This window comes from Atractosteus spatula, chromosome 13 (assembly GCF_055471065.1).
Source record: "Atractosteus spatula isolate fAtrSpa1 chromosome 13, fAtrSpa1.hap1, whole genome shotgun sequence".
Taxonomy (NCBI): domain Eukaryota; kingdom Metazoa; phylum Chordata; class Actinopteri; order Semionotiformes; family Lepisosteidae; genus Atractosteus; species Atractosteus spatula.
Window position 1 is genome coordinate 21,676,279 of NC_142718.1, and position 22,680 is coordinate 21,698,958.

The 22,680-nt window shown below is 38.5% G+C and overlaps 1 protein-coding gene across 7 annotated transcripts in view; it reads right to left on the reverse strand.

Annotated features, from left to right (window-relative positions):
• Positions 1–22,316, reverse strand: part of LOC148821874 (double-stranded RNA-specific editase 1-like) — a 169,001-nt gene extending 146,685 nt beyond the window's left edge. For 2 of the 7 annotated variants that reach the window (XM_088929959.1, XM_088929955.1), the window contains exon 1: positions 22,076–22,316. The gene's annotated coding sequence lies outside the window, so the exon portion shown is untranslated. The remainder of the gene's footprint in view (positions 1–22,075) is intronic. The other 5 variants (XM_088929961.1, XM_088929957.1, XM_088929962.1 and 2 more) reach the window with 3 other exon arrangements.
• Positions 22,317–22,680: the final 364 nt, after the last annotated feature.

Genomic DNA, 22,680 nt, shown 5'->3' on the forward strand with positions numbered 1-22,680 from the left:
ACACAACCCTGATGTAGGCCTGGGTGAGGAATTGGTACTCTTTGTCTTCCTCTTGTGATATTACCATTTAAATGTTGTCACTTTCCTGTGACCTGTACACAGTTCAACCTTACGGCACTACTTCAATCTAAAATTCTGAAGTATAATTGTTTTTCTCTAACCAGTGTAATCATTTGCTGGTGCCACATTGGATTACTTTTTGTTTAGACAAATTTATTGCAGCAAATTCTTTCGGCCACATTTTGAACCTTTTCTGTGACTACTTTGTATACCGGAATATTTTTAATTTAGTCTTTTTAATGTGCTTTCTATTTTGCATTAGTAAGAATTTGTAGCACCATGACCATATAGACCAGCTCTTTATCAGATTATTTTTTACACTGATGAACAAAGCGTGCCAAGAAACTCGCTCACATTTAATTATATTTTTTGTAACAATTTGTAAGTGTACTAATGTTTAAGAAAACAGGTTGGAAAACTTTAAGATTATGATGTAAGACCATGGCTGACAGAAAAACATGGTTTTGTTTACCGATATACCGCAGTAGCATTTATAATACAAGGGATGTGTTCATGTTACCCGTGTAAAAACTGAAAGCATGTTAAGACGTTTTATATTTTAAATTTTTTTTTGAGTTCCAACCCTTTTTTATGCATTTGTTTCCGGAATTTTCAAAAATGTAACCAAGGTTCATAAAATAAAAATCGGGCAACATTTTGATACAAGAAGGTTTTCCATTTGTAGGAAAAAAGGAGAAGGTTTTAACAGTCATTCATTACTATGGATAATTGTGTAACGTCAGAAATACTCAAGCTGACAGCTTTAACACTTTCAACTTTGGTCACCAGACTTAGGGTGTGGAGCATATAGGTTACATCACCCACCTTTTAGTGAACAGAAAAGTTATTTTTAAGTCATTGCTGCAATGCAGCAAATGCATGCAGAATAATGTATTTTTCACCAGTAAAACCAACTTTAAGTGCAATTACTTGCCATTTAAAGCTCTGAAGTGCATTAGTGATCATGCAGGCATGGCCTATTATTTGGAGGGGGAATAAAAAAAAATAATTTTAAGTTGCCACAAAACGTTACAGGAGACTACTCTTCGAAAAGTCTCTATTGCCCGTTTGTCTGGGACAGGAGCACACCAAGCCCCTTCACAAATGTTAGGCTAGCTGATAACACACCACAGGGGAAGACTGCAAATTGTGAAGTGTCCCTCATGTACTGTACAACTGCAACACTAACCAATGTCTATGATAACCCTGGCCGGTTATATGTCAATTTTAAATGATACTTTAAATGAACGCACCTTTGTGCATCGTACAATAAAATAAACAGTTTTCAAAGCAAGAAAACAAATCTTGTATGGCACTCAAGGTGAACACTGACCTAGCCTTTCATGCACAATTCCTGGGACTGCTCTCACCTTATCCGTAATGGTTGCAGTTATAAAGAGACGTCATTAAAAGGCCAGAGGAGGCGCTTTAATCTGTTCCCAGCTTGCCAACATTTAAAAGTCACCACGTCAGAATATTTACATGCAAGCTGGGCTTGTATTTCTTATCATTTCAAAATGACATCAGGGCTTAAAAAAAGAAAAAAAATAATCCTATATAAAAGGACATTACAGGTCTGCTCCCAGAAATTGAAAATTGAACCATACAAGGATTAAAAGAATTCTTGCTTGTGTTTAATGCCGACAATAAAAATGAATTCATCTTTAAAATACAGTTTTAAATGGAGATTTGGCACAGCTAAAAAATGCATCATTCTCTACAGTCATTCTTCATAAGCAGCAACAACAAAAATCCCTCTTAATCCCATCTGGCCTGACTAATAAATCTTAACATTTGTGATTAAACTGTAAATAAACAGGATAGGAAAACTGAGAACTGAAGGACCAAAGCAATTTCTTTCACAGAAAGATAAACATCAGTAGTTAAATCTCATTGTTTATGCTAACGCAGGTAATTAAGCCAAGTTCAAGGGACCCGGAGTTTAGGAATTAGAGGGATAATATCAGAAATACAAGATTCTGAGCCCAAGATGCAAGTGGTCAGTGCAGTTTCTCCACCATCAATTTGGATACCAAGATAAGACGAAAATCCTTTTCTAAATGTATGTTAACATGAGCACAGTTCCAGAGTTATATAACCCTTGCACTGGTCCCTACACTTCGCTATGATGTGACTCACGACTGATCTTACTATTAAAGAAACGATGCACAAGCCTACAAAATATACTTGATACATTTTAATTCCACTGTCATTCCTGTTCCACAGAAAGCCCCTGCCACTTGCAAACAGCAAAACTGACTCAGGATAGAAGCTGATGAGTCACCATTACAATGTTTAGTATGATCGCAGATAGCAGCCTACCTGCCTTTCTCCTGTCAAAAACTAGCTGAGATGCTAGTTGTTACATCTCATTGCAACAGAAACAGCAAGACTCAGCAGCCTTACCAAGGCCTGCCTTAAATACATCAAAACAGCTTGTTCAGATATTTACCTTATTTGAAGACCGCAGGCCCAGACTTAATTACCAGTGTACGAGAACATCTGTTAATTTTGCAGCATTTGAAAAATTAAAATGATCAGTGTCATGATAGAAAATTATAAACACACTTGCATTCACCATCAAATCGTGAGGCAGGAAAATCTCTAATTAGACTGTAAACACTAAGGTTTTTTTTCAAACCTTTAGACAATTAGTCCCAAAACAAAAGAACACACAAACACAAACAGGCCTAAGGTTTATAAAAAATAAGTAAATTGGGTAGAGGAGGAGGGATCTCAGATAACTACTGCTGTCTATTATCCAACGCAGTTATATAAGCTGAATAATAATAGGTCAGGGGATTGCAAAGTATTTTTTTAAACCGGGGAAGAGCTTCAGTAATGAAGAATACAAAAAACCAACATTCACAGCTACATACTTACAGTTCTGCTATTCACAACATAAAAAACAAACTTGCCGTAGCTCTTAAAGCAGGTCAAAATTAACATCACAACTCTGCCAAGTCATAACCTGATAGTTTTATAGTGAAAATTCCATCACTGCACTGCACAGTATGTTGAAAGTAAGGAGGCGAAAAGTATAGTCACTCAGGATCGTGGGCATCAAAATATGCAGCTTGATTAAACTGAAAGATCTTTCTTCACCCTAATCCCACTGCCAACCAGACTAAAAAATTGATCTTTGATAGTACAAGTATAGTTCCTTCTCTATGTTGCCGTTTTGTTTTCATTGTGTTCGTTTCTCAGGCTAAATAGCTGATTAGAAAGGAAGAAACTTAAATTTGGTGTACAGGGAAAGAGAAGTAGACTAAACACAGCCTAATAACACTGTTTAGGCAACAGAAGTGACATTCTATTTACATATAATTTGTTTAAGTACAAGAAGTTATAGCAATGGAAAAAAGCCCTAGAGGTTCCAATTCAACTTTCAAATATGAAATCACATTTTTGCCATTTGTTTTTGCATTTTAATGCGATTAAAAACTGTGGAAGTACTTGATGTTTCCCACATTTCGCATCTTTCTTGTTCTCCACTATTAGGAGAATATGCTAAATCCTGTGTGGAGTGGGGACGAGTATCTATAATTTCTGTCTAGATTTCCATTATTAGATTCCGTGAGCGGACAATGTCTGGTGACTGCTGGAAGCCTGAGCCTCCCTCTGGGGCTCTGCCTGAAGCTTTATGAGTATTTAGTGCAGAAGATGTATGGATAATATTAAACAAACTGCACTGTGTATTAAGAGCTTTTGAGCAAGCTTTCAACATCCATACCCCTTGAGAGCAAAACGTGTGTCCCGTTCAATACTGATGCTGAGGAACAGTAGACAGGTTCAGATACCCTAAACCAAGGTTCACAGAAAGGCACAAATTGTGAGCTACACCTTCGGCAAGAAGCAACCCTGAAAGACAGCCAAACTGAGTAACGCAGAACTCCTATCAGTTAAAGCTTTTCTAAACAAGGAATAAATGGATTATTAAAACCCAAGAAAAGCTTGTAAGCCTTTCAATTGTGAGTGGCTTGCTTTCTCGCCTATCTTTCATAGGCACTTTATTATGTTGTAGACACCAGTGACAAGAAGCCCGAAAAAAACTCCAAATTTGGTTATAATTTGCAACCGTTTTAGTCAAAGTCTAGAGCCCTTAGATATGCAAATAAGGGTTGCTCTGTGAGTTCACACCTCGAGTAGAAAAGCTGCCTGTTCCTTTGCCAGATACACACAGTACCATTTCATCTTCACTCCACCCTCTACCACAGACGCCTCAATCTCTGTTGTCCCTGAAGGGACCATGGCTCTTGATTTCTTCCTAACTTCTCATGTCCTTCACTGGGGATGAATTATCTGATCATCGCTGTTACGACCCCAAGTGTCTAGGGGTAAAGTGGTGCCAAAGGAAAGAAAATAACAAACAAAATGGAGCTGGCTAGGACAGTGAGGGAAAGCTAATCTGACTACAAAAGAAAACCCGAAACACACGGTCTTCGGCGTCTTCAACACCCTAGCTAACCTGCACTGACTACCCAAAACCATACAAGACAAATGGCACTCACCCGTACTAAACTAGTGTACTAATACAAAATCAACTAAGTGTGTAAAGTGTACCCAGCAACCTAAACTAACCTTATATACAAAAGTTCACACAAAAACACAAGTGAACCAGGAATACAAATAAGGGAAAACAAGAGTAATCAACAGGAGCAGGGTACAAAAGAACACAAAAGTTGAACATGTAACACTTTAGGGCAAGGTAATGGCAAAACAAGGATGAACACACAAACAAACGAAAGTACAAAGAAACTAACAAAAAAAACAACAAAACAACAAAGCCGAAGCTATACGAAAATACACACACACACACACACACACACACACACACACACACAAGCAAAACAAAACAAACCAACAAACGAAGCCAAAGCAATAACCAGAAGCGAAGCGATAACCGAAACCAAACGGGACCGAAGTCAAACGAAAGGCCTCTACTTGCTGAAAACCTCCATGTTATATAGTGAATAAAATGTGTTCTGATCGGCTGAGAGCTAATTGATGATGACGTCATACTGAAAGTGTGGTGTAATGGTGGGCCAATGGGGAAGGGAGAACAATCAAGGGTCAGCAGTGTGGACATAACAGAAAAAACACACACAGAACACACACTGGGACGTAACAATCGCAATCAATTCAACAATTCCAAGTTCCAGAATATCATAAAGATTCTGTACCTTTCATCAGCAGCACCCTTTTCAGATATTAACTGTCAAAACCTGGGAAAAATATCAAATACACCCAAATGAGCGAGCTTAATAAGCTCCAGAAGGAATTAAATGAAAAATGCAATCCTCTAATAACAGATTCACACTGTTGCTCTTCAAACTTACAAAGAACATTCGAACTTACAAATATAACACAATTAACATCATATCAATAGTATGTATTTGTGAGAGAATAGCCTGTCACGAGGTACGAGTAGCACGGGAAAAACACTATTCATACACTCGCCGTTGAGCGGTTGCTAGATACGTTCCTGAGGGTGCACACTTGGGGCTTGAGTAGTAACTGCTATTATTTCATTTCACATACACTCACATAAGACATACACTTACATACTGTATGGGTATGAGTGAGTATTGTGGCGTGAATGGAGAGAGCTCTCAAAGTGAATGATACTCACTTTTTTTCTTTGGTATATGTGACTTTTGGGGTGGGTCAGCCTATGGTGGCCTCAGAACGCCAAACCTAACCCCAGTTCTAAAGGTGTATTTATGGAGATGGTTAAAACCACATGCATGTGAAGACGGGGACATTTTATTGTTCATGTTGATGTTTATTGAACCCGGATAAAGGGGAAATGTAAACAGTTTGTTGTTAAGATATATTTGATGGTGTATTTTTGTAGGAAATCAAATGGACGTATTATGGATATATAAATTGTGAATTATGATTTTGCAATAAGAGTAATTGCAGGGGAATTTGTCTTTATTTGAAGGACTATTTATGTTCCTTTTTGGGTGGGTTTCTTGTGTGGGGAATAGGGAGCACTGTAAATAACCTGCACTTTCTTCACTTGAGTGCTTTGCGGTGGAGCCATTCTTTTATAAACAGACCTACTTTGGCCTTCCCTAGGGCATTGTGTGACAATATTGTAAATTGAGATCATACTTACTGTCAACAAATAGAATGTTGAACAGGTAATTCGTGAAGTTAGTTTGCAGTCTGTACAACAGGCCACAGAATATCACAAGATCTTCAGTATTCTCATAGGTAAATCTGTAGAAACACTGTAAAATATCTAAGAATGCCAGCATTATAACATGGGAGGAAACAGCTTTAAGGCTTCTGTCAAGAGGGAAGGCTACATTCTCATAAACTCAGTGCCCCTTTTCTACTTACTCTATAACATGGCATGCCTGCTTTCAGGCTGAGAAATCACAGCCGTGGAATGAATAGACCTGACAGATGCACCAAGGTATGAAGCAGTACGCAGTGAACTTCACATGTAGGATCTAAGGTGGTACAAAGCATGTCTAATTGTAAATCAACCAAGAACAACACATTTTAAGAGTAAAACAAAGGGACAGTTCAAGAATGAGACATACAAACCTTCTGCAAACAAGATGTGCAGTGCGTTTAAAATGAGTGCCAAAAGGCTGCTTCACTGTGAACACCACACACATCAGAGAGGGCGATTTAGATGGGGCAAAAACAAATGGTAATGTTACGGTTTTCCAAGAAAAATGCAGTAGGACACTCAAATGTCTCACATTTTCCATATTTGTTTCCAAATCATTCCAGATCTGAAATATCATTTTTTTCTTTATAAATACACCCTTATGTCGAGATTAAAAAATTGCTGATCAGATAAGTACCACATCTAGAGGTGAATGCTAGAGGCCAGCACAGAAGCCACCTCTGAACCAGACGTCCTACTACAGAATTCTGCCCACACCCGTAACGCAGTTGAACATTTCTTACCTGTGAACTGATTAAAACCACCTATCCATCCATGTACTCAAATGCAGGGTTGTGGGGGAGCCAGAGCCTATCCTGGCAAGCAAAGAGCACAAGGTAGGGTACATCCAGGATGGGAAACCAGTCCATCATAGGGCAGACACAGACAACACACACAATCACACCAGGGCCAATTCTCCCAGAAGCCAATTAACCTATCAATATGTCTGCAGTGTGGGAAGAAACCAGAGCACCCGGAGGAAACCCATGCAAACATACAAACTCCACGCAGATAGCACCCCAGGAACTGAACCCAGGGCCCCAGCTCGGCGAGCCAACAATACTAACCACTGTGCCAACATGCTGCCTCTGATCCAAACCAGCGCACAATTTGTTTTAATTATTTAATTTAGATCACAAAGATCTCTTCTACTGCTAAAGAAGGTTTTTTCACTAGTCAAAACGGGAATTCATATCCAACTCTACATCTGGGATACATAAGTTTAGTGAAATGGATGGTACGTGATCTACACTTAAGATCTTTCAGTCTATCCAATTACAGAATTGCAATTCTCACTGACAATCTGCAACCTCTCAAGCACCCACTGTGGGTTCCCATTCAAAGTTAGCTAATGAAAATCCCCAGATTCACACTAGCTGTGTCTAGATGACGGGTCTCAACCTGCACTCCTTTAGAGCGTTTTACTCCCAAGGAATCGAGCATTTAGATAAACCATTAGATAAACATTCCAAGACTAAATTCTAAAAACAAAACTTATGACATTAAGTAAGGAACAAAACAAAATAATGATCATGACAATGCTCATTGGCAGGACATATTTCATTTCCTAGGTCTGATATTGGCTAATATACAGTAGTACACTGGATGTTGCAAAAGGCAAGACAGTGTCATTGCAGAAAAGCACACAGGTGCCTGATTAAATAAAGTGATACAGTAACCATTAAGGCATCGCTCAACACCTCCAGAAACAGAAACAGTACAAAGAAACACTCATCACATCATTTTGGACCTTCAACCTGAAGGTAACGAAGGATGGATTTAGAAGTGCTCTAAGGAACTGAATGAACTGTTTGAAGTCATCTGGACTGCACTCACTAAGCCTGTGGGTCCAGTGTTAAAACTTTAAACTTGCTCTGACAAATGTATCACTATGGCTACCCTATTTAGTAAGGAAAATAACGGTTGAAACTGGAATACATCAACTGTGTGTTTTTTGAGTCCTATCTTATCAAAACACACTTGCATGAAGGAAAGCAGATGAAAACTGCTACAGAAAACTAGTACCTTCAGAAAAGGGCAATCTGCACCTCCCAATTCCATCTGTATCAGGAGAGTTTTTCAGCCGGGAGACATTAACAGAATGCACAGTCCTCTTTCCCCCCCCCCCAAGTATGTCAACAACGTGGCTCTTTAACTTTAATAAAGAATTTCAGAACAGTTTGTACACTGACAAAACAAAAGTAAAGAAGATTATGTCAAACCTTTTTAATATTCTGCTCCTTCCAATACTCCAAATTCTTAAGATTTTCATCAAGCACATTCTTATTTATTGGAATCAACATGCAGGGACACTTTACGTTCTACTATTACAGAGCGAACATTTGGTGGAGATTTATTTGAAAAATAAAGAACACCTGCTGAATACTGATATAGGGGAAATACTGTATAGGGGAACATGTCCTAGATTTCCAACTCCTATACCTTGTAGATTTCATTCTTACAAGACTGTTAATAGGCTTAAACTGTCATTGTAATTAGTGATCATGTATTTGAATATACATTTTTAGAAATACCGCATACACTTAACATGGGAAATTTTCATTTCCGATCCCTACTTAGAAGCCTAAGATTTCTAATTCAGAAGTGTTATTAAAGGTCAGCAGACTCCCACAAAAGAAACACACAAAAGACATGCTGTAAGGGCAGCTGGACTAGAAATCTGTATGGGACAGTGTCAATTAATCCGTTTTTCATCTGTGATGTCTGTGCACAGAAAAGAAATACAAGCAGGGATTATTGTCCTGACGTCAAAAAACAGGCAGCCAAAGATGGAAATGAATGATTTACTTTCCGCTGATCCTCGATATAATATTAACATCTTATTGAGTGCAATGGAAGAGGTGGAACATTAGTTCCAGGGGAAGAGGAAAACAATCACAAACATTCTGCAATACTCACAACAAACACTTGACTACTGTCATATGACATGGACTGCTGAGTTTTATATTTTTTTAACTAATATCTGCGCACACATTTAAAAAAAAAGATACAGGTTGGACTGTATGACAGATTAAAAATGTTGTATGAAAGTTGAACAGATGGTAGTGCTGCCTCAGACAGAATGCCAGCTTGCAGGGATTCAGCAATTGGCTAAACAAACAGTAGCAAAACAGCCAGCTGCTGCCTACCTCCAAAAACGCTGAGAAAGGGCAGTGCAGAACGTACAGAGCTGAACCAATGATAGCACCTCCTGGGTCTAATGAAAACCAGTTACAAAACCACAACCAGGGAAATTAAAAGCAGCTTCTATGTGCAGCATGACTTACACTATACTCTACACAGAACTGGGAAAACTTGTGTTTCAAGCAAACTCCTGGTCTTCCAGGGTTCTCTCTTAGATAATACATAGAGTATTACTTAAACATCTGACTGCCACTTAAATGGTTAAAGGATTTAGCTGCTGGTTAATTATTTTATGTAGCGTGGGGTCCAGGTATGCAACTTCAACAATCAACCCACGCACCAAGTCTCAACCAGAATTAAACTTTTGTTACAAAATTGTCTTGGTCATTAATGTACACGAGTGAGAATTTTTCAAAAGAAAAAACGAAGAATTGCTCCAAACACGAAATTGCATTTTTCCCCACAAGAATCGTAATGCTGTCGTAAATACCACAGTAGTTGTTAAGGCTTTCATGTATTTTATGAAAATATTTTAAAGTGGAACAGAAAGGATTCTGCAGTGTTCTGAAGAATAAAAAAGCCCAAATTCCCTAATGCAATATCCCAGATCCAGTGGAAACAAATATGGAAAATGTGAGAAGTTTTGAGTGTCCTACTGCATTTTTCTTGGAAAACCATAACATTACCATTTGTTTTTGCCCCATCTAAATTGCCCTCTCTGATGTGTGGGGTGTTCACAGTGAAGCAGCATTTTGGCACTCATTTTAAACGCACTGCACATCTTGTTTGCAGAAGGTTTGTATGTCTCATTCTTGAACTATCCCTTTGTTTTACTTTTAAAATGAAATTGCATTTTCCCCACAAAGACGTTTTTCAGGTTTGATCGTTTTTGATGGGGAAGTTACCTTGGATGTTATTGATCGCTGAGACTGTTGCAGTATAGCCTGTAAACAAAAACATGCAAACTCTGAAGAATTTGTATCAAAGAACAAACAATCCATTGCACAACAATAAAACAGCATTAAAGAACAGTAAGTTTAACTGTAAGGCTGTCTAGATTCAATGACTGTCAACAGTATTAAAGTGTCAAAATGGCTCATTCGGAGGTCATAGCAGGCCTCGTTAGCTGGCTGAGCTGGGATTCACAACCAAGCTCTGTGTTAAATCCAGCCGTCAAATCAGACCACTGAGTAACCCAATCTGCTCTATTAATCCCTGATCTACAATGCTTACTTTTTTCCCCAAGTTCCAGACTAGAGAAATGGATTTGTGAAAAATGCATGATAACTCTTCACATAATCAACCGTCTGTTTACAAAAACATTTTCAAATGCTGAAAGACCTGCATGAAAATAAATCAATACACAAAAGAATTACAATAATTTGATGTAAATTCGCTGCATATTTAAAACATACACACCAGGTACAGTATGTTTCCCTAGTGTACCCACAGAGAGCTGTATAAACAAATGGGAAATATACCACTAGCTACTGTATACTGTAACATTTTTCATGAAAAATTGACAGCCAAACTTTGTGAAATCATACAATTTAAGCATGCCTTTTTTCTTTGTTTTCCTGGTGTGCTGAAACAGTAATGGGAACATCAATACATTCGGCATCATGAAGAAGATTCTATACCCAAACCTGGTGAAAACTGACTTTTTCTGCTAGTTCAATTATATCATTGACGGGGAGCAAAGGTGTGGAACCCATATAAAATAAAGGAGCAGCACTTCGTCACGCCTCTCTAAATCATGCATCTATTTTGGGAACAGAAAACAAATGCACACTGGGCTTATGAAACAAATGCAAGCTGTATGTTTTTTACAGATACAGGATTTATCTCCATTATTTACTGCCTATTTTTACCTTTATTCACTTTAAAATGTATGCTATTAACAGACATTTACACATTTTCATGCATTAGGGCTATTTCCTTGCTTGTGAAGTCACACTTGTTATTCTAAGAACACTATTCCCAAACAATCCGATAGCAGAAATGCCTCCATGCAATTTGCTTTTTTGAAGAGCAGTTTTCACAAATGCCACTTACATGCATCCAGAGTTTGTATGTCACCATTTATAACATCTTAATGGCATTCTGGAACATCTTCAGACCAGCCAAAACAGAACAGCAAATTCCACAATTTACACAAACATTATATGAGTAAAGTTTCTAATTTGAAACTGCTGGTACACATGGCTGGGTCTGTCCACCTTTACTTTTGTTCTTATTCAAAAGTGCTGCTCAGGTGCCATCTTTACGTGCACAGCACAGTCACCTCAAGGGAATTTACTTTGTGCTGCAACAGAAACTACCAAATCAATCCTGTATTTGTAATTTTATTGAATATTGTCTTCTGCAGGGAGGAATAGTGGCTAACACTGCTGCCTTACAGGGCTGGGGCCCTGGCTTCACTTCCAGACCTGGGTTGCCGACTGTGGAGTTTGTACTGTACGTTTCCCTATGTTCACGTGTGTTTCTTCTGAGTGGTTTGGTCCAAAAACACAGTGGTAGGTTAAGCTCTGAAAAAATTGGCCATGGTGTGTATCCGAGTGTGTGTGTCTAGTTGTGCCCCGTGATGGACTGGTGTATCCTGCCTTGTGCCCACTGCTTGCTAGGATAGGCTCCGGCTCCAACACGACCTTGCGTTAGGCTACTATGAAACAGTATCGGATATAGACTGCATTCATGTGTGCATTACCAGCCATTTTTTTCTCAACCAAGAAAAAGCCAGACCACTCAATATACAAACCCAGCGCAGTCCTGCACTGCAGTTCAAATGGATCCATGTGGTCGAGTGCTTTATTAAGCCAATCGCCCAAAGCCCTTGTCTTCTTCCCTGAATTTGGCTTGTCATTACAAATTTGTCACAGCCAGTGACTGCTTATTTACATTATTTAAGATGAGATGCTACGTAATCCTTACGGCCAAAGACAAATTTTTCCAAAACAGGCCTGACGTCAGTGGCCTAAAGCAACGCTACATATGGTGCCCAGGTCGATACACGCACACATTAATGATAAAAGCAAGGGCTACCATGCCCTTTTCATTGCCTCCCCATCTGCAAATGCGAATACTAATACGAACAATTCATAAAAAGCTTAGATACATTTGATCCCAAACCTTATTAGATCCACTTAACTTTTTCATACTTATGAAACGTAGGTGTGACTAAAGCCATATCATGCTTATCAAGAATTGTAATGCTGTCGTAAATACCACAGTAGTTGTTAAGGCTTTCATGTATTTTAGGAAGATATTTTAAAGTGGAACAGTAAGGATTCTGCATTGTTCTGAAGAATAAAAAAGCCCAAATTCCAGGTAAACTAATGCAATATGCCAGCTCCAGTGGGCTCACTGTCAATATCAGCGATAGAAACCAGAACATTGCACAAGGCAAGTGGGAACTATACACTATTACATATAATTTTAGGTTTTAAAAAGCATTAAGAGTAAAAAAACAACTGGAAAAACGTGGATTTAGTCATTCTTTTGTAAATGTCATTTTAATATTTATTCAAGTATATGTTAATAAGAAAACATATATGTTAATCTCGTTTTACATTTTGGGTTATGACAAACATATTGCATTTGGGAAAAAAAACAAGAATTTGTGACATGGTTGGTAGAGTCACCAAGTACCTTTAATCAAGGAACATCACTGTCATTCAGGTCTTTAATGCTACTGAAAAGCATTAAATATAGAAATATCATAACTGCCATATTTTAATGTCCAAAACTCAACTGAATCTCAGATTTTGAATGTTACTTTAAAAAATGCAATCTATTTGCTAAATATGAAGACCTGTATATTCGACACAATACACTGAAGAAACAGCGAAGTAAGTTGGGGCAGCACAGGGGTACAGTAGTGAGTACTGTTGCCCCACAGTGCTGGGGCCCTGAGTTCAAATCCAGACCTGGTCTGCTATCTGTGTGGAGTTTGTATATTCTCCCCCTGTTCGCATGGGTTTTCTCCAGATGCTCCGGTTTCCTCTCACAGTCCAAAGACATACTGTTAGGTTAATTGGCTTCTGGGAAAACTGGCCCTAATGTGTGTGTGCCTGTGTCTATGTTCTCTGCAATGGACTGGCATCCCACCTTGAGCCTGCTGCTTGCAAGGATGTGCTCAGTCTCCCTCTCGTTCCTGTATTAGATAAAGCCATTAGAAAATAGCTGGATGGATGGAAATAACCAGTCCTTCCCTCCGAGTCCCCATCAGGTAGTGCTGCATCCATACAACAAATGGATGTCAAAGCTGTTTTCATTTTTCATTAGTCGTAATCTAGTACTCTATAGCAAGGAGCAAGTCTGTTTTTTTTAACAGACTTTTAACTAATTGCTTGAAGCAGTGTCCAACTGTGGAATATCAGTGTAAATATAACAGTATAATTAAAAGTGATATCATTCCTGTTGGTAAATCTGTAGTGCTGCTGTTATGATTTTTGAAGTGTATTATATTTTGCAGTTTGACAAGCTGTAACAATCCCATTTAGGGCTGTGAGAATATGGAACAAGCTACCCAGTCCTGTTGTGAAAATAACACGATAGCCTTGAATCAGTTAGGAACTACAAAACAGGCTAGACAGACTGAAGGGCCTTGTTTCATTTGTAGATTCTCTTAGGTTATCTATTGATAATAAAAAATATGTTTGACACCAACATGTCACACTTTGTCAAAACTTCAGCACAGCACAAAGGGTTTTCACTTAACCAGTTTTCATCCGGCATTTGACCACAGTTGCTTTTAGAATATGTTCTACAAAACATAGTTGCTTGGCTTTAGTCACGAGTAGAACCTCAGGGGAAGTAATGCATTAATAATAACAGCAGCATGACAGCTTTCATACGTTGTGTGACATTTTGAAATTTCATACAAAGCATTTGAAGAAACCCATCACTCTATTCATGCAGATTTGTTGAAAAGGACGTATACAGACCATGGATATTAATTGTTTTGGCATCATTGTAATTGATCATTCATGTCAAACCATGATGTGACTGATTGCAGCAGGAGCTCCAAACAGCCCCATGTAAACAGGTGATTAGAGACATTTAACCTGTTGAATATCATGTCTAGTGAAAATTAAGAAACAAAAGCATGGAAAGAGACCGATATGTCCTTTCAACAGAGAACAATGCCTTTGTGCCGTACACAAGAAGTTACACTAAGTGAGTCTTCAGCTGCAAGCCCTCCAAGGTGGTAATAGAAGCTGTCAAACAACCTAATGCTTAAAGTATCCAAAAAAACAGCTTGGACAAATGCAATAACACTATTTTTTGCCATGATCCCACATTTGATACACGACCTCTATGTTGATTACACTCATTCATGACAGCACATCTTATCTTTCTCATAATCGCACAATTAGTGCCCTATAAATGTTTATGCAGCGTGGGTGAGGTAAAAAAAATGAAACACCACGAAAATAGTATATGAGAGACACCAAGTACTTTGAAATTAAGGGCTACCACAGAGGTGTTACAGATGTATTAATAAAGCAAATAGCACTGTGGCATGCTTAGGGATTAGGGATGCTTAGAGACCCTCAGTGATGTTGAAAGTTGGGTGATTGTTGGGAGATGTTCGGCAAGGGCTTTACTGACCAACACAGCTCAGTTTGCTGAAGTTTGACGAACAATAGTACCTAAGGGGATCTCAGCATGGAACTGCAGGGAGAGATACCAGCAACAGGGCAACAGTGGTCAGACTGTACATACTGTACTCCTAGATTGTTATATCCCCGAACTGATTTGAAGTTGGAGACAAAGCTGCAGAGAAACTGTAAATCACACGAGTGCAAATTTCAGCCTAGAGCACAAAAAAAACAGTTTAATCAAAAATGAACCACATACTGTAATAGGTTACAGAGCAGGATACCAAAACCTGGCTACAGTGCAAAAACATCTCCTCACACCTGGAAATACACATTCGCAGGTGGTGCAAAGAGGACAGGCAGTGGAATAGCAAGCAGCTGAGGAATGCAATATGGTCAGATGAATCATCTTTCACTACATTTGACAAATGGACAAATTGTAAATGTAGCTCCAACACTTGGAACTCTGCAGCCCTAAGTGCATGGTTCCAACAGCGAAGGGTTCTGGTGGGTCCATAACATTGTGAACCGCATTTTCCTGGCAAGGTTTGAGGGCACTCATTCCCTTAGAAAGCAAGGTCAACAGTAATCACTTCTTAGTGGTACAGAGTGATCTTCTTCCTCCCCTGCTGCAGCATTTCTTTTGTGCCAGGAGGAGTGTCTTCCAGGAATGACAATGCCCGCATCCAAAAAGCACGTGTGGTCAATGGTGTGATGATCATAACACTGAAGTTATCCATATAATAATAATAATTAATAATTATAATAATTGCTTACACTTATATAGCGCTTTTCTGGACACTCCACTCAAAGCGCTTTACAGGTAATGGGGACTTCCCTCCACCACCACCAATGTGCAGCATCCACCTGGATGATGCGATGGCAGCCATAGTGCGCCAGAACGCTCACCACACATCAGCTATCAGTGGGGAGGAGAGCAGAGTAATGTAGCCAATTCATAGAGGGGGATTATTAGGAGGCCATGATTGGTAAAGGCCAATGGCAAATTTGGCCAGGACGCTGGGGTTATACCCCTACTCTTTTCGAGAAACGCCCTGGGATTTTTAATGACCACAGAGAGTCAGGACCTCGGTTTTACGTCTCATCCGAAGGACGGCGCCTGTTTTACAGTATAGTGTCCCCGTCACTATACTGGGGCATTAGGACCCACATGGACCGCAGGGTGAGCGCCCCCTGCTGGTCCCACTAACACCTCTTCCAGCAGCAACCTTAGTTTTTCCCTGGAGGTCTCCCATCCAGGTACTGACCAGGCTCACACCTGTAAGTATGACACACCTGACATATGTCATGGCCTTGTCAGTCACCTCACCAAAAAACATCATTTTCCACCTCCATCTACTAGAGGTGTGAGTTGATTACCTTTCTAGTGCAAAAATGGTGCCACATTCCTCCTGCAGAGCTCCAGACTCACTTCATACCACAGTTATACAGGCCATATATAGTGGCCCAAAGCCCTCTTAAGTGGCTTTACATTGGTGTTTCCATTTTCTGTCCACTACCACTATTTCCCCGAGCGTCACTAAAACACCCTAGACTATTTTTATGCATCAATAAGCCACTTTCGCCAAAAAAATAAAAATCAAAGCTTTCAAACTTCTTGATGATGATAGAGTTTGACAAAATACAGGTCACAATACATACAACCCCATTATTTCTTATAGACTTAGAATGGCTCAGCAAATTCAGCATATGGGCTTTGATAGCTTGGTCTGTAAGATTTATAGACGAGCTGTTAATATTTTTACCGTGTTAAGTTGACTTTTTTAAAATCTCAATCATTGAGTCCTTTGCTTTCATTTAGTTACAGAAACTTCCATCCTTTCTCCCCTTCTTGTATATTATCATAAATGGCGATGCGAGGCAGTGCAGAATGGCAACTGTTACACAACACTACAGTATATATTAGACTAACTCTGTTAAAGCACAGGTTATAAAGAGAAACACTGTTAATCAGCTGTGCATAAAAAAGGAAAACATTTTAATAACTACACCTCCAACATTATATTTTCCCTATTCAATTCTGAAAACTTGTACTTCTATAATATTATTTCCTACCAAACTCCAATCTGATAAGCAGTTGTCTTTCTGTGACATTGCTTGCTCTTATTATCTATAATTTAATCCAAAAAAAGCATTGTCATCTGTGGTTCTATTTATTTTCTCCAGCTCAATCTGGCTCCATAAAAGGTTCCAAAGACAACTTTTAAAGGTCACCTCCTTATACATTTGTGTTACAATGTTGTTGTTTTTTTGGAGAACTTGGCATCTGACTTATTTAAAAGACCTGTGGTCAGCAAAATAAAAAAATAACTGCGATATCAGTTTTTTTTTAATTTACTTGTTACTTTGCAGACGTTCACATTCTAGAATACAATTTTGAGCAATTTATAAATATGCACACACCTGTTACAAACATTATACCGCAAAGTTGCACTGCAACTCAGAAATACTGACGTCACAGACCTTAATCTGCAGCTCAGACAACCCTCAGAGGAAACTGCATACAAATGTGCGCATCTTTAATAAGGGATATAACCTGCAGGTCCTGTGTCCATCCAACTTCATCGCAGGGAGATGAATCAGCATTGACGTGCCCTCAAGGGCAGGCAAAGGAAGTCTAGGCCAGAGTTAGCTGGGGTCCCTCAGACCCTACTGAGCCTGTGAGGTCTCAATTCAGACCCCCAAGCCAAACAGTCACCCAATTAGTCAGCCACATCTTTTTCCCTGCAAGAAATACACATAAGTCCACTACTTGAATCAAAATGCACGTTTTTCTGTAATGTCACTGACCAATTATAATTGAACTCCTTCCTAAACTAATCTGAATAAAGCTAGCAATAACATATTGTATATCAGTTTTTTTAATGAAAAATTTAAAAAGTATCTAAAAACCACACTGTACCATTACATTGGAGTAGTCCAAGCCTTACAATCCCAGTTCTATTACAGATTCCAGTATCCATGAAATCTTGTGACAGTCACAGGAAGCACCAAATATGTGAACAAAATGTGAAATAATGGCAGAAATATTTGGCTTGGAGATTACTGCAAGCTTTAACAGACTAACTGAACCAAAAGCGAAACAGCAGTCAAGATTCCAAAAATGATACCCTGTAGATCATATAGAGTGCCCTAATTTTAATTTCTAAATATTAATTTTACCCAACTATATTTCAGAGCTACTTTTGCAGTGTATGACAAATCCAAAAAATGAAAGTCTGATTACTAAAGGCACAATTGGACTAAATCAATGGTTTGTCCTGAAACAGTAATGGACAACATCTATAATTAAAGGATTCTTTCTGCCAAAACACAAACGTAGAACTTAAAGGTTTAATTTAAATGGACTGTGAGGTTCTTTGCCCCAGTGAATAAAAGTACTCTCTTGTCTTTAAAACTATGTTCTTTCATACTGCAAGCCGGTATTTAACTCAAATCTGAATCTGGTCGTAATGTATAGTTTTAAATTTTGCAGTATCAATGGACAAGGCCACTTAAAGGGAAACTGCAGTAGATTTTCTTTATATTTCAGGATTTGAAAGAATCAGTATTGATGAGTGCATTTCAAAACACGCTAAAAGTCAAACAGTACCTTGTAAAATCAACCAATTTACATCAGAAAATAGCTGAAATGTCCAGGTGTGCTTAGCGCCATGTTCTGCGATTCAGAACGAGGCAACGAGGCATAAGACTTCTGGTGACATGATGCGGCCTTACTGCACTGTAAACAAGCAGGCTTGTGAATACAAGCGAAAGCAATTCGGGAAACTCTTGCTCTCGCCCATAGCAACATGGCGACCATGTAGTACTTTCACAAAGTTCACAATATTGTGCTTAACTCCAAATTTGTACAGATTTCATATACCGTCAATTAATTTATTTTTTATCTTGTTTTAATAACCAGTCTGAGAAATTGGCACTTTTTACTAGAGTTTCAGATAGACTCAATTGGATTACTAAGCATGAATGGTTGAGCATTGTCCCCCTAACACACATCAGCAGTATTTATTGTTTGTCACATCAGAAAAAAACCTATCTACCTTTATTCATACTGAAGCACACAGTTTCCTTTCTCAAATCAAAACACGGACTTTCATAGAAGAAACATAGGTAAAAGTTTTATTCTGGTATATTCACAAACTACCAGCAATCACACATTGATATACTGTAGCAATACTAATACAATGTTACAACTATATTGTAATAATATATTTATGTTCTGGTATCACACACTTTTAAAGGGTTTAAAATGGTTATAAGTTTTTTCCTATGTAATTACATGTCAAACGCAGCATCACCATAATTTTGAGTTAAAGAAACAAGAGTCCAACACTCAATTAACCGAATAACCCCCAACTAGAATTCAAACCATTATGAAGAGCTCTTATAGGCGCTAAATGTTTTCCAGATGCATGCTACCATGCAAAAGGAGTTAGGGAAAGGACTAAAAAAGGAGATTTGGCCTTTCTGCCCCATCAAAAACACAATAAGAACACAGCAATAAATTGTCCTCAATTATTTTGTGCATAAACATCCTAAAAATGAAAAAAATATACAAGAAACATAGCTTACCCTATCAAAGTGACACTATTTTATTTGTAAACAAATTGGTGGCAGCATGTGAATTGGAAAGAGAGCTATAAGCAGATCTGAGTTCAAGCTGCCAACCAAAAACATCCAAATAAAACACACAATGGATTTTCTGCATTAGACATTCGTGGATTATTATTTCAGGACTAAAATCTCATCACCGGTCCTCTGGAGCAGCTGTGATGAGAGATGACAAAAATGTTAACACACCATTTTTCCTTTTACAGTTCTACAGAATTTGTGATTGATTTGCTGACGTTACAGGCGAGTTAGCTTCAGGATTCAAAGACATCAGTCTAGTCAGTGATGAGATGAAAACATAGAACACAGTATGATGCTGAATTTGTGAAATTACTAACCAGGAAGCCTTTTTCAGACTATTGCAACCACACAGCAAGTTTCTCAATTAACTTTATTAAGAAAAGGAAACTCACTCTATCACAAATTAAATAACTCCAAGATGCTGTACTCATCAGCATTGCCAAAGTTAAAAGGACTGGAAATAAATTTTAATCAGTGTTAAAGCTACAGTACCTTTCTCCTAAATTCATTTTGTGGCAATTTAACTGCAAATATAGGATGATAATGCAAAATGCATGCAAGACCAACACGACAATAAACTTGAAGTTCTTTGTTGATCATCCATTAGAAACCACTCAGCATATAAAAGAAAGCAATAGACTATTATTTCAATTAGGGCTTTACAAAAACAGAAAAAAACTATAGCTGAATATACTTTTAGGTCTACCACAGATATGTTGAAGGACTGCTGAAATGGAAACAGTATTACACCAATGTGGTTTAAATACTTAAATCTAGATTTTTATATTCACTTCTCAAGCCAAAATTAATTACCTTTTGGCAGGCCAAAAAAATCAGTTTTCATACATTTATTGTCACATTGGCCTTATGCAGGAAATGTGCTACTAATTTATATTAATGTCAAATGCCACAATGAATGCAAGACCAAGTAAGTTATTTTACTTTTTCTTTCCCTTGGGGTAGCAGACATATCTCAAAGAGTAAAATCTATCTTAAGCAAAATGCAGAAATGAGAAGTAAACTGGCTGAAAGCCGAGTTAGAGGTACCGCATTAAGATACAACCATCAATCTTTGAACAGTCACTTGAAGGTTAATATCTGGTCTTCATACACCTCAGCTGAGCACATGTACACACCAGCTCATTTGCTCAGGTGACTATTACTCCACTGCGACAGTAATAAACCGGACTGAACACCAAAGAAAACTTCCTTTCAGCTCGCAAAAAAAACAATTTACTTCATCTGGTTATGTCCTGGTTCTGCTTCTAGCACGGCAGTAGAGTTTGCAGTGGATTCGATTTCTGTTTTGTTTAATTCACAAAAGCCAAATCTGTCAACAAGCTTTTTTTTCCCTGCTGTTCTAAACAGCATTCAGGAGCTGAATGAAGTGCAGAATGACTGCAAAGGGAGCTGTATTTAAATATCTGTTAAATATCCCCCGCTGTGATTTTATAACACATACACATGAACTAAATATTGACTTCGAACATGCCCAGGGAACTGTATTTACTATTGTGGCATTATCAGCTGCAGACCGAGGTCTGTATTGTTTACTAGAAATGCTTTAATGCTAAGCACACACTCTGTCATAAGCTTGTCCCTGCAATTTCAGCCCAACATTAAACGTAATGAAAAAATGATAAATCAATTATAGGTTAAATCACAAGCGTGCAACCGCCTACTTTTCACGAATTATCATCACATTAATCTTGTAAAAGAATTTCTACAGCAGTTAACGTCACAATGTTCTCAGCTACACAACCCAAGTCACTGAGAAGTGTGGGGTTTTTAAGGTTTAGGCTAGACATGAAAATGCATGCGTCCAATAGAAACAGGATAAACGTGCAATCGAATTCACCCCTGGAGCCGCTTCGACCAAAGAAGATAAGAGTTCAAACTAAACTGCAAAGGCATCACGATTTTTATCTGCACTGCACACTATCACTGAACACAATTCAAGCACAACATCATGTTTATTAGTATTCTGTTTCTCGGCTTTAGTAGAATAAAATAGCATTTCAAAACTTGAAATAAAAAGCTATTAAAATAGTACGGATCCCAATAAGAACAACCCATTGATCTGTTGCTACGGTAGATGATAATATTCCGTTTCTGCTGTCAGTCACCCTCTCCGGAATGGCCACAATATGTTATTTTGATCTTTGCATAATAGTGCTCTGTTTATAATATACAACATGAAACAATACCCAGCAAGGGCTTTGAAAATGGCAGGTAAAATAGCGAAACCAGGTGGATCTTAATCAGACATATTAGTGAAATGTATATAAAAAAATAACCACGTTGGAAATTTAAATAGATTTAAGACAGTGCATTCACAAAGGGTCTTGAATTATTACATTGTTGAATTTCATTGACAAAAAACAAGTCTGTACATGCAAATCTAAACCTGGACGTCCATACTTACCGTCTCTGATGATGTCTGAATGGAGATGGTGTTGATTTGTTTTTTTTAGTACCGTTCGTCCGCCATTAAATTTAAACGCACAGAACGCCGCCTGCCTACAATACTACTATCACCGCTGCCGATGTTATTACTGACTGCGCATGGAGTCGTAAACGAGCTGCCGCACGAACCGCATGCAGTCAACAGCTCCGAGTGAAGACCCTCGGATACTCTCACGGGGTCGCCCCTCGGGAGCGAGCACAGTGGGAGAAACCCTACGGTGATTGGCTGAAGGAGAGTTGTGGGCCCCACCTCCTCCAGTCATGACCAGCTCTGCACAGACCGAAGGAAATCGTGAGCGCGCATTAAGACGCTAACAGTGTTTCCCTGATAATCCACTGTACTCATTGGGTAGACGCAAATGCTGGGAGGATACTGAGTGAAAAATTCATTGGTCAAATAAGCATTGACAGGTGAATGGTATTAAATGATTGGTCGGTTTTGTCAAGCGGCATATGTTTCATTTTGTTAAATATAGGGAAGTACATCAAAGCGAGGTGGAGTAGGTTTTGCACAAAGAGTAAGGAAACGTAAAATAAACAATATGTACTTTTTACACCAAGCAA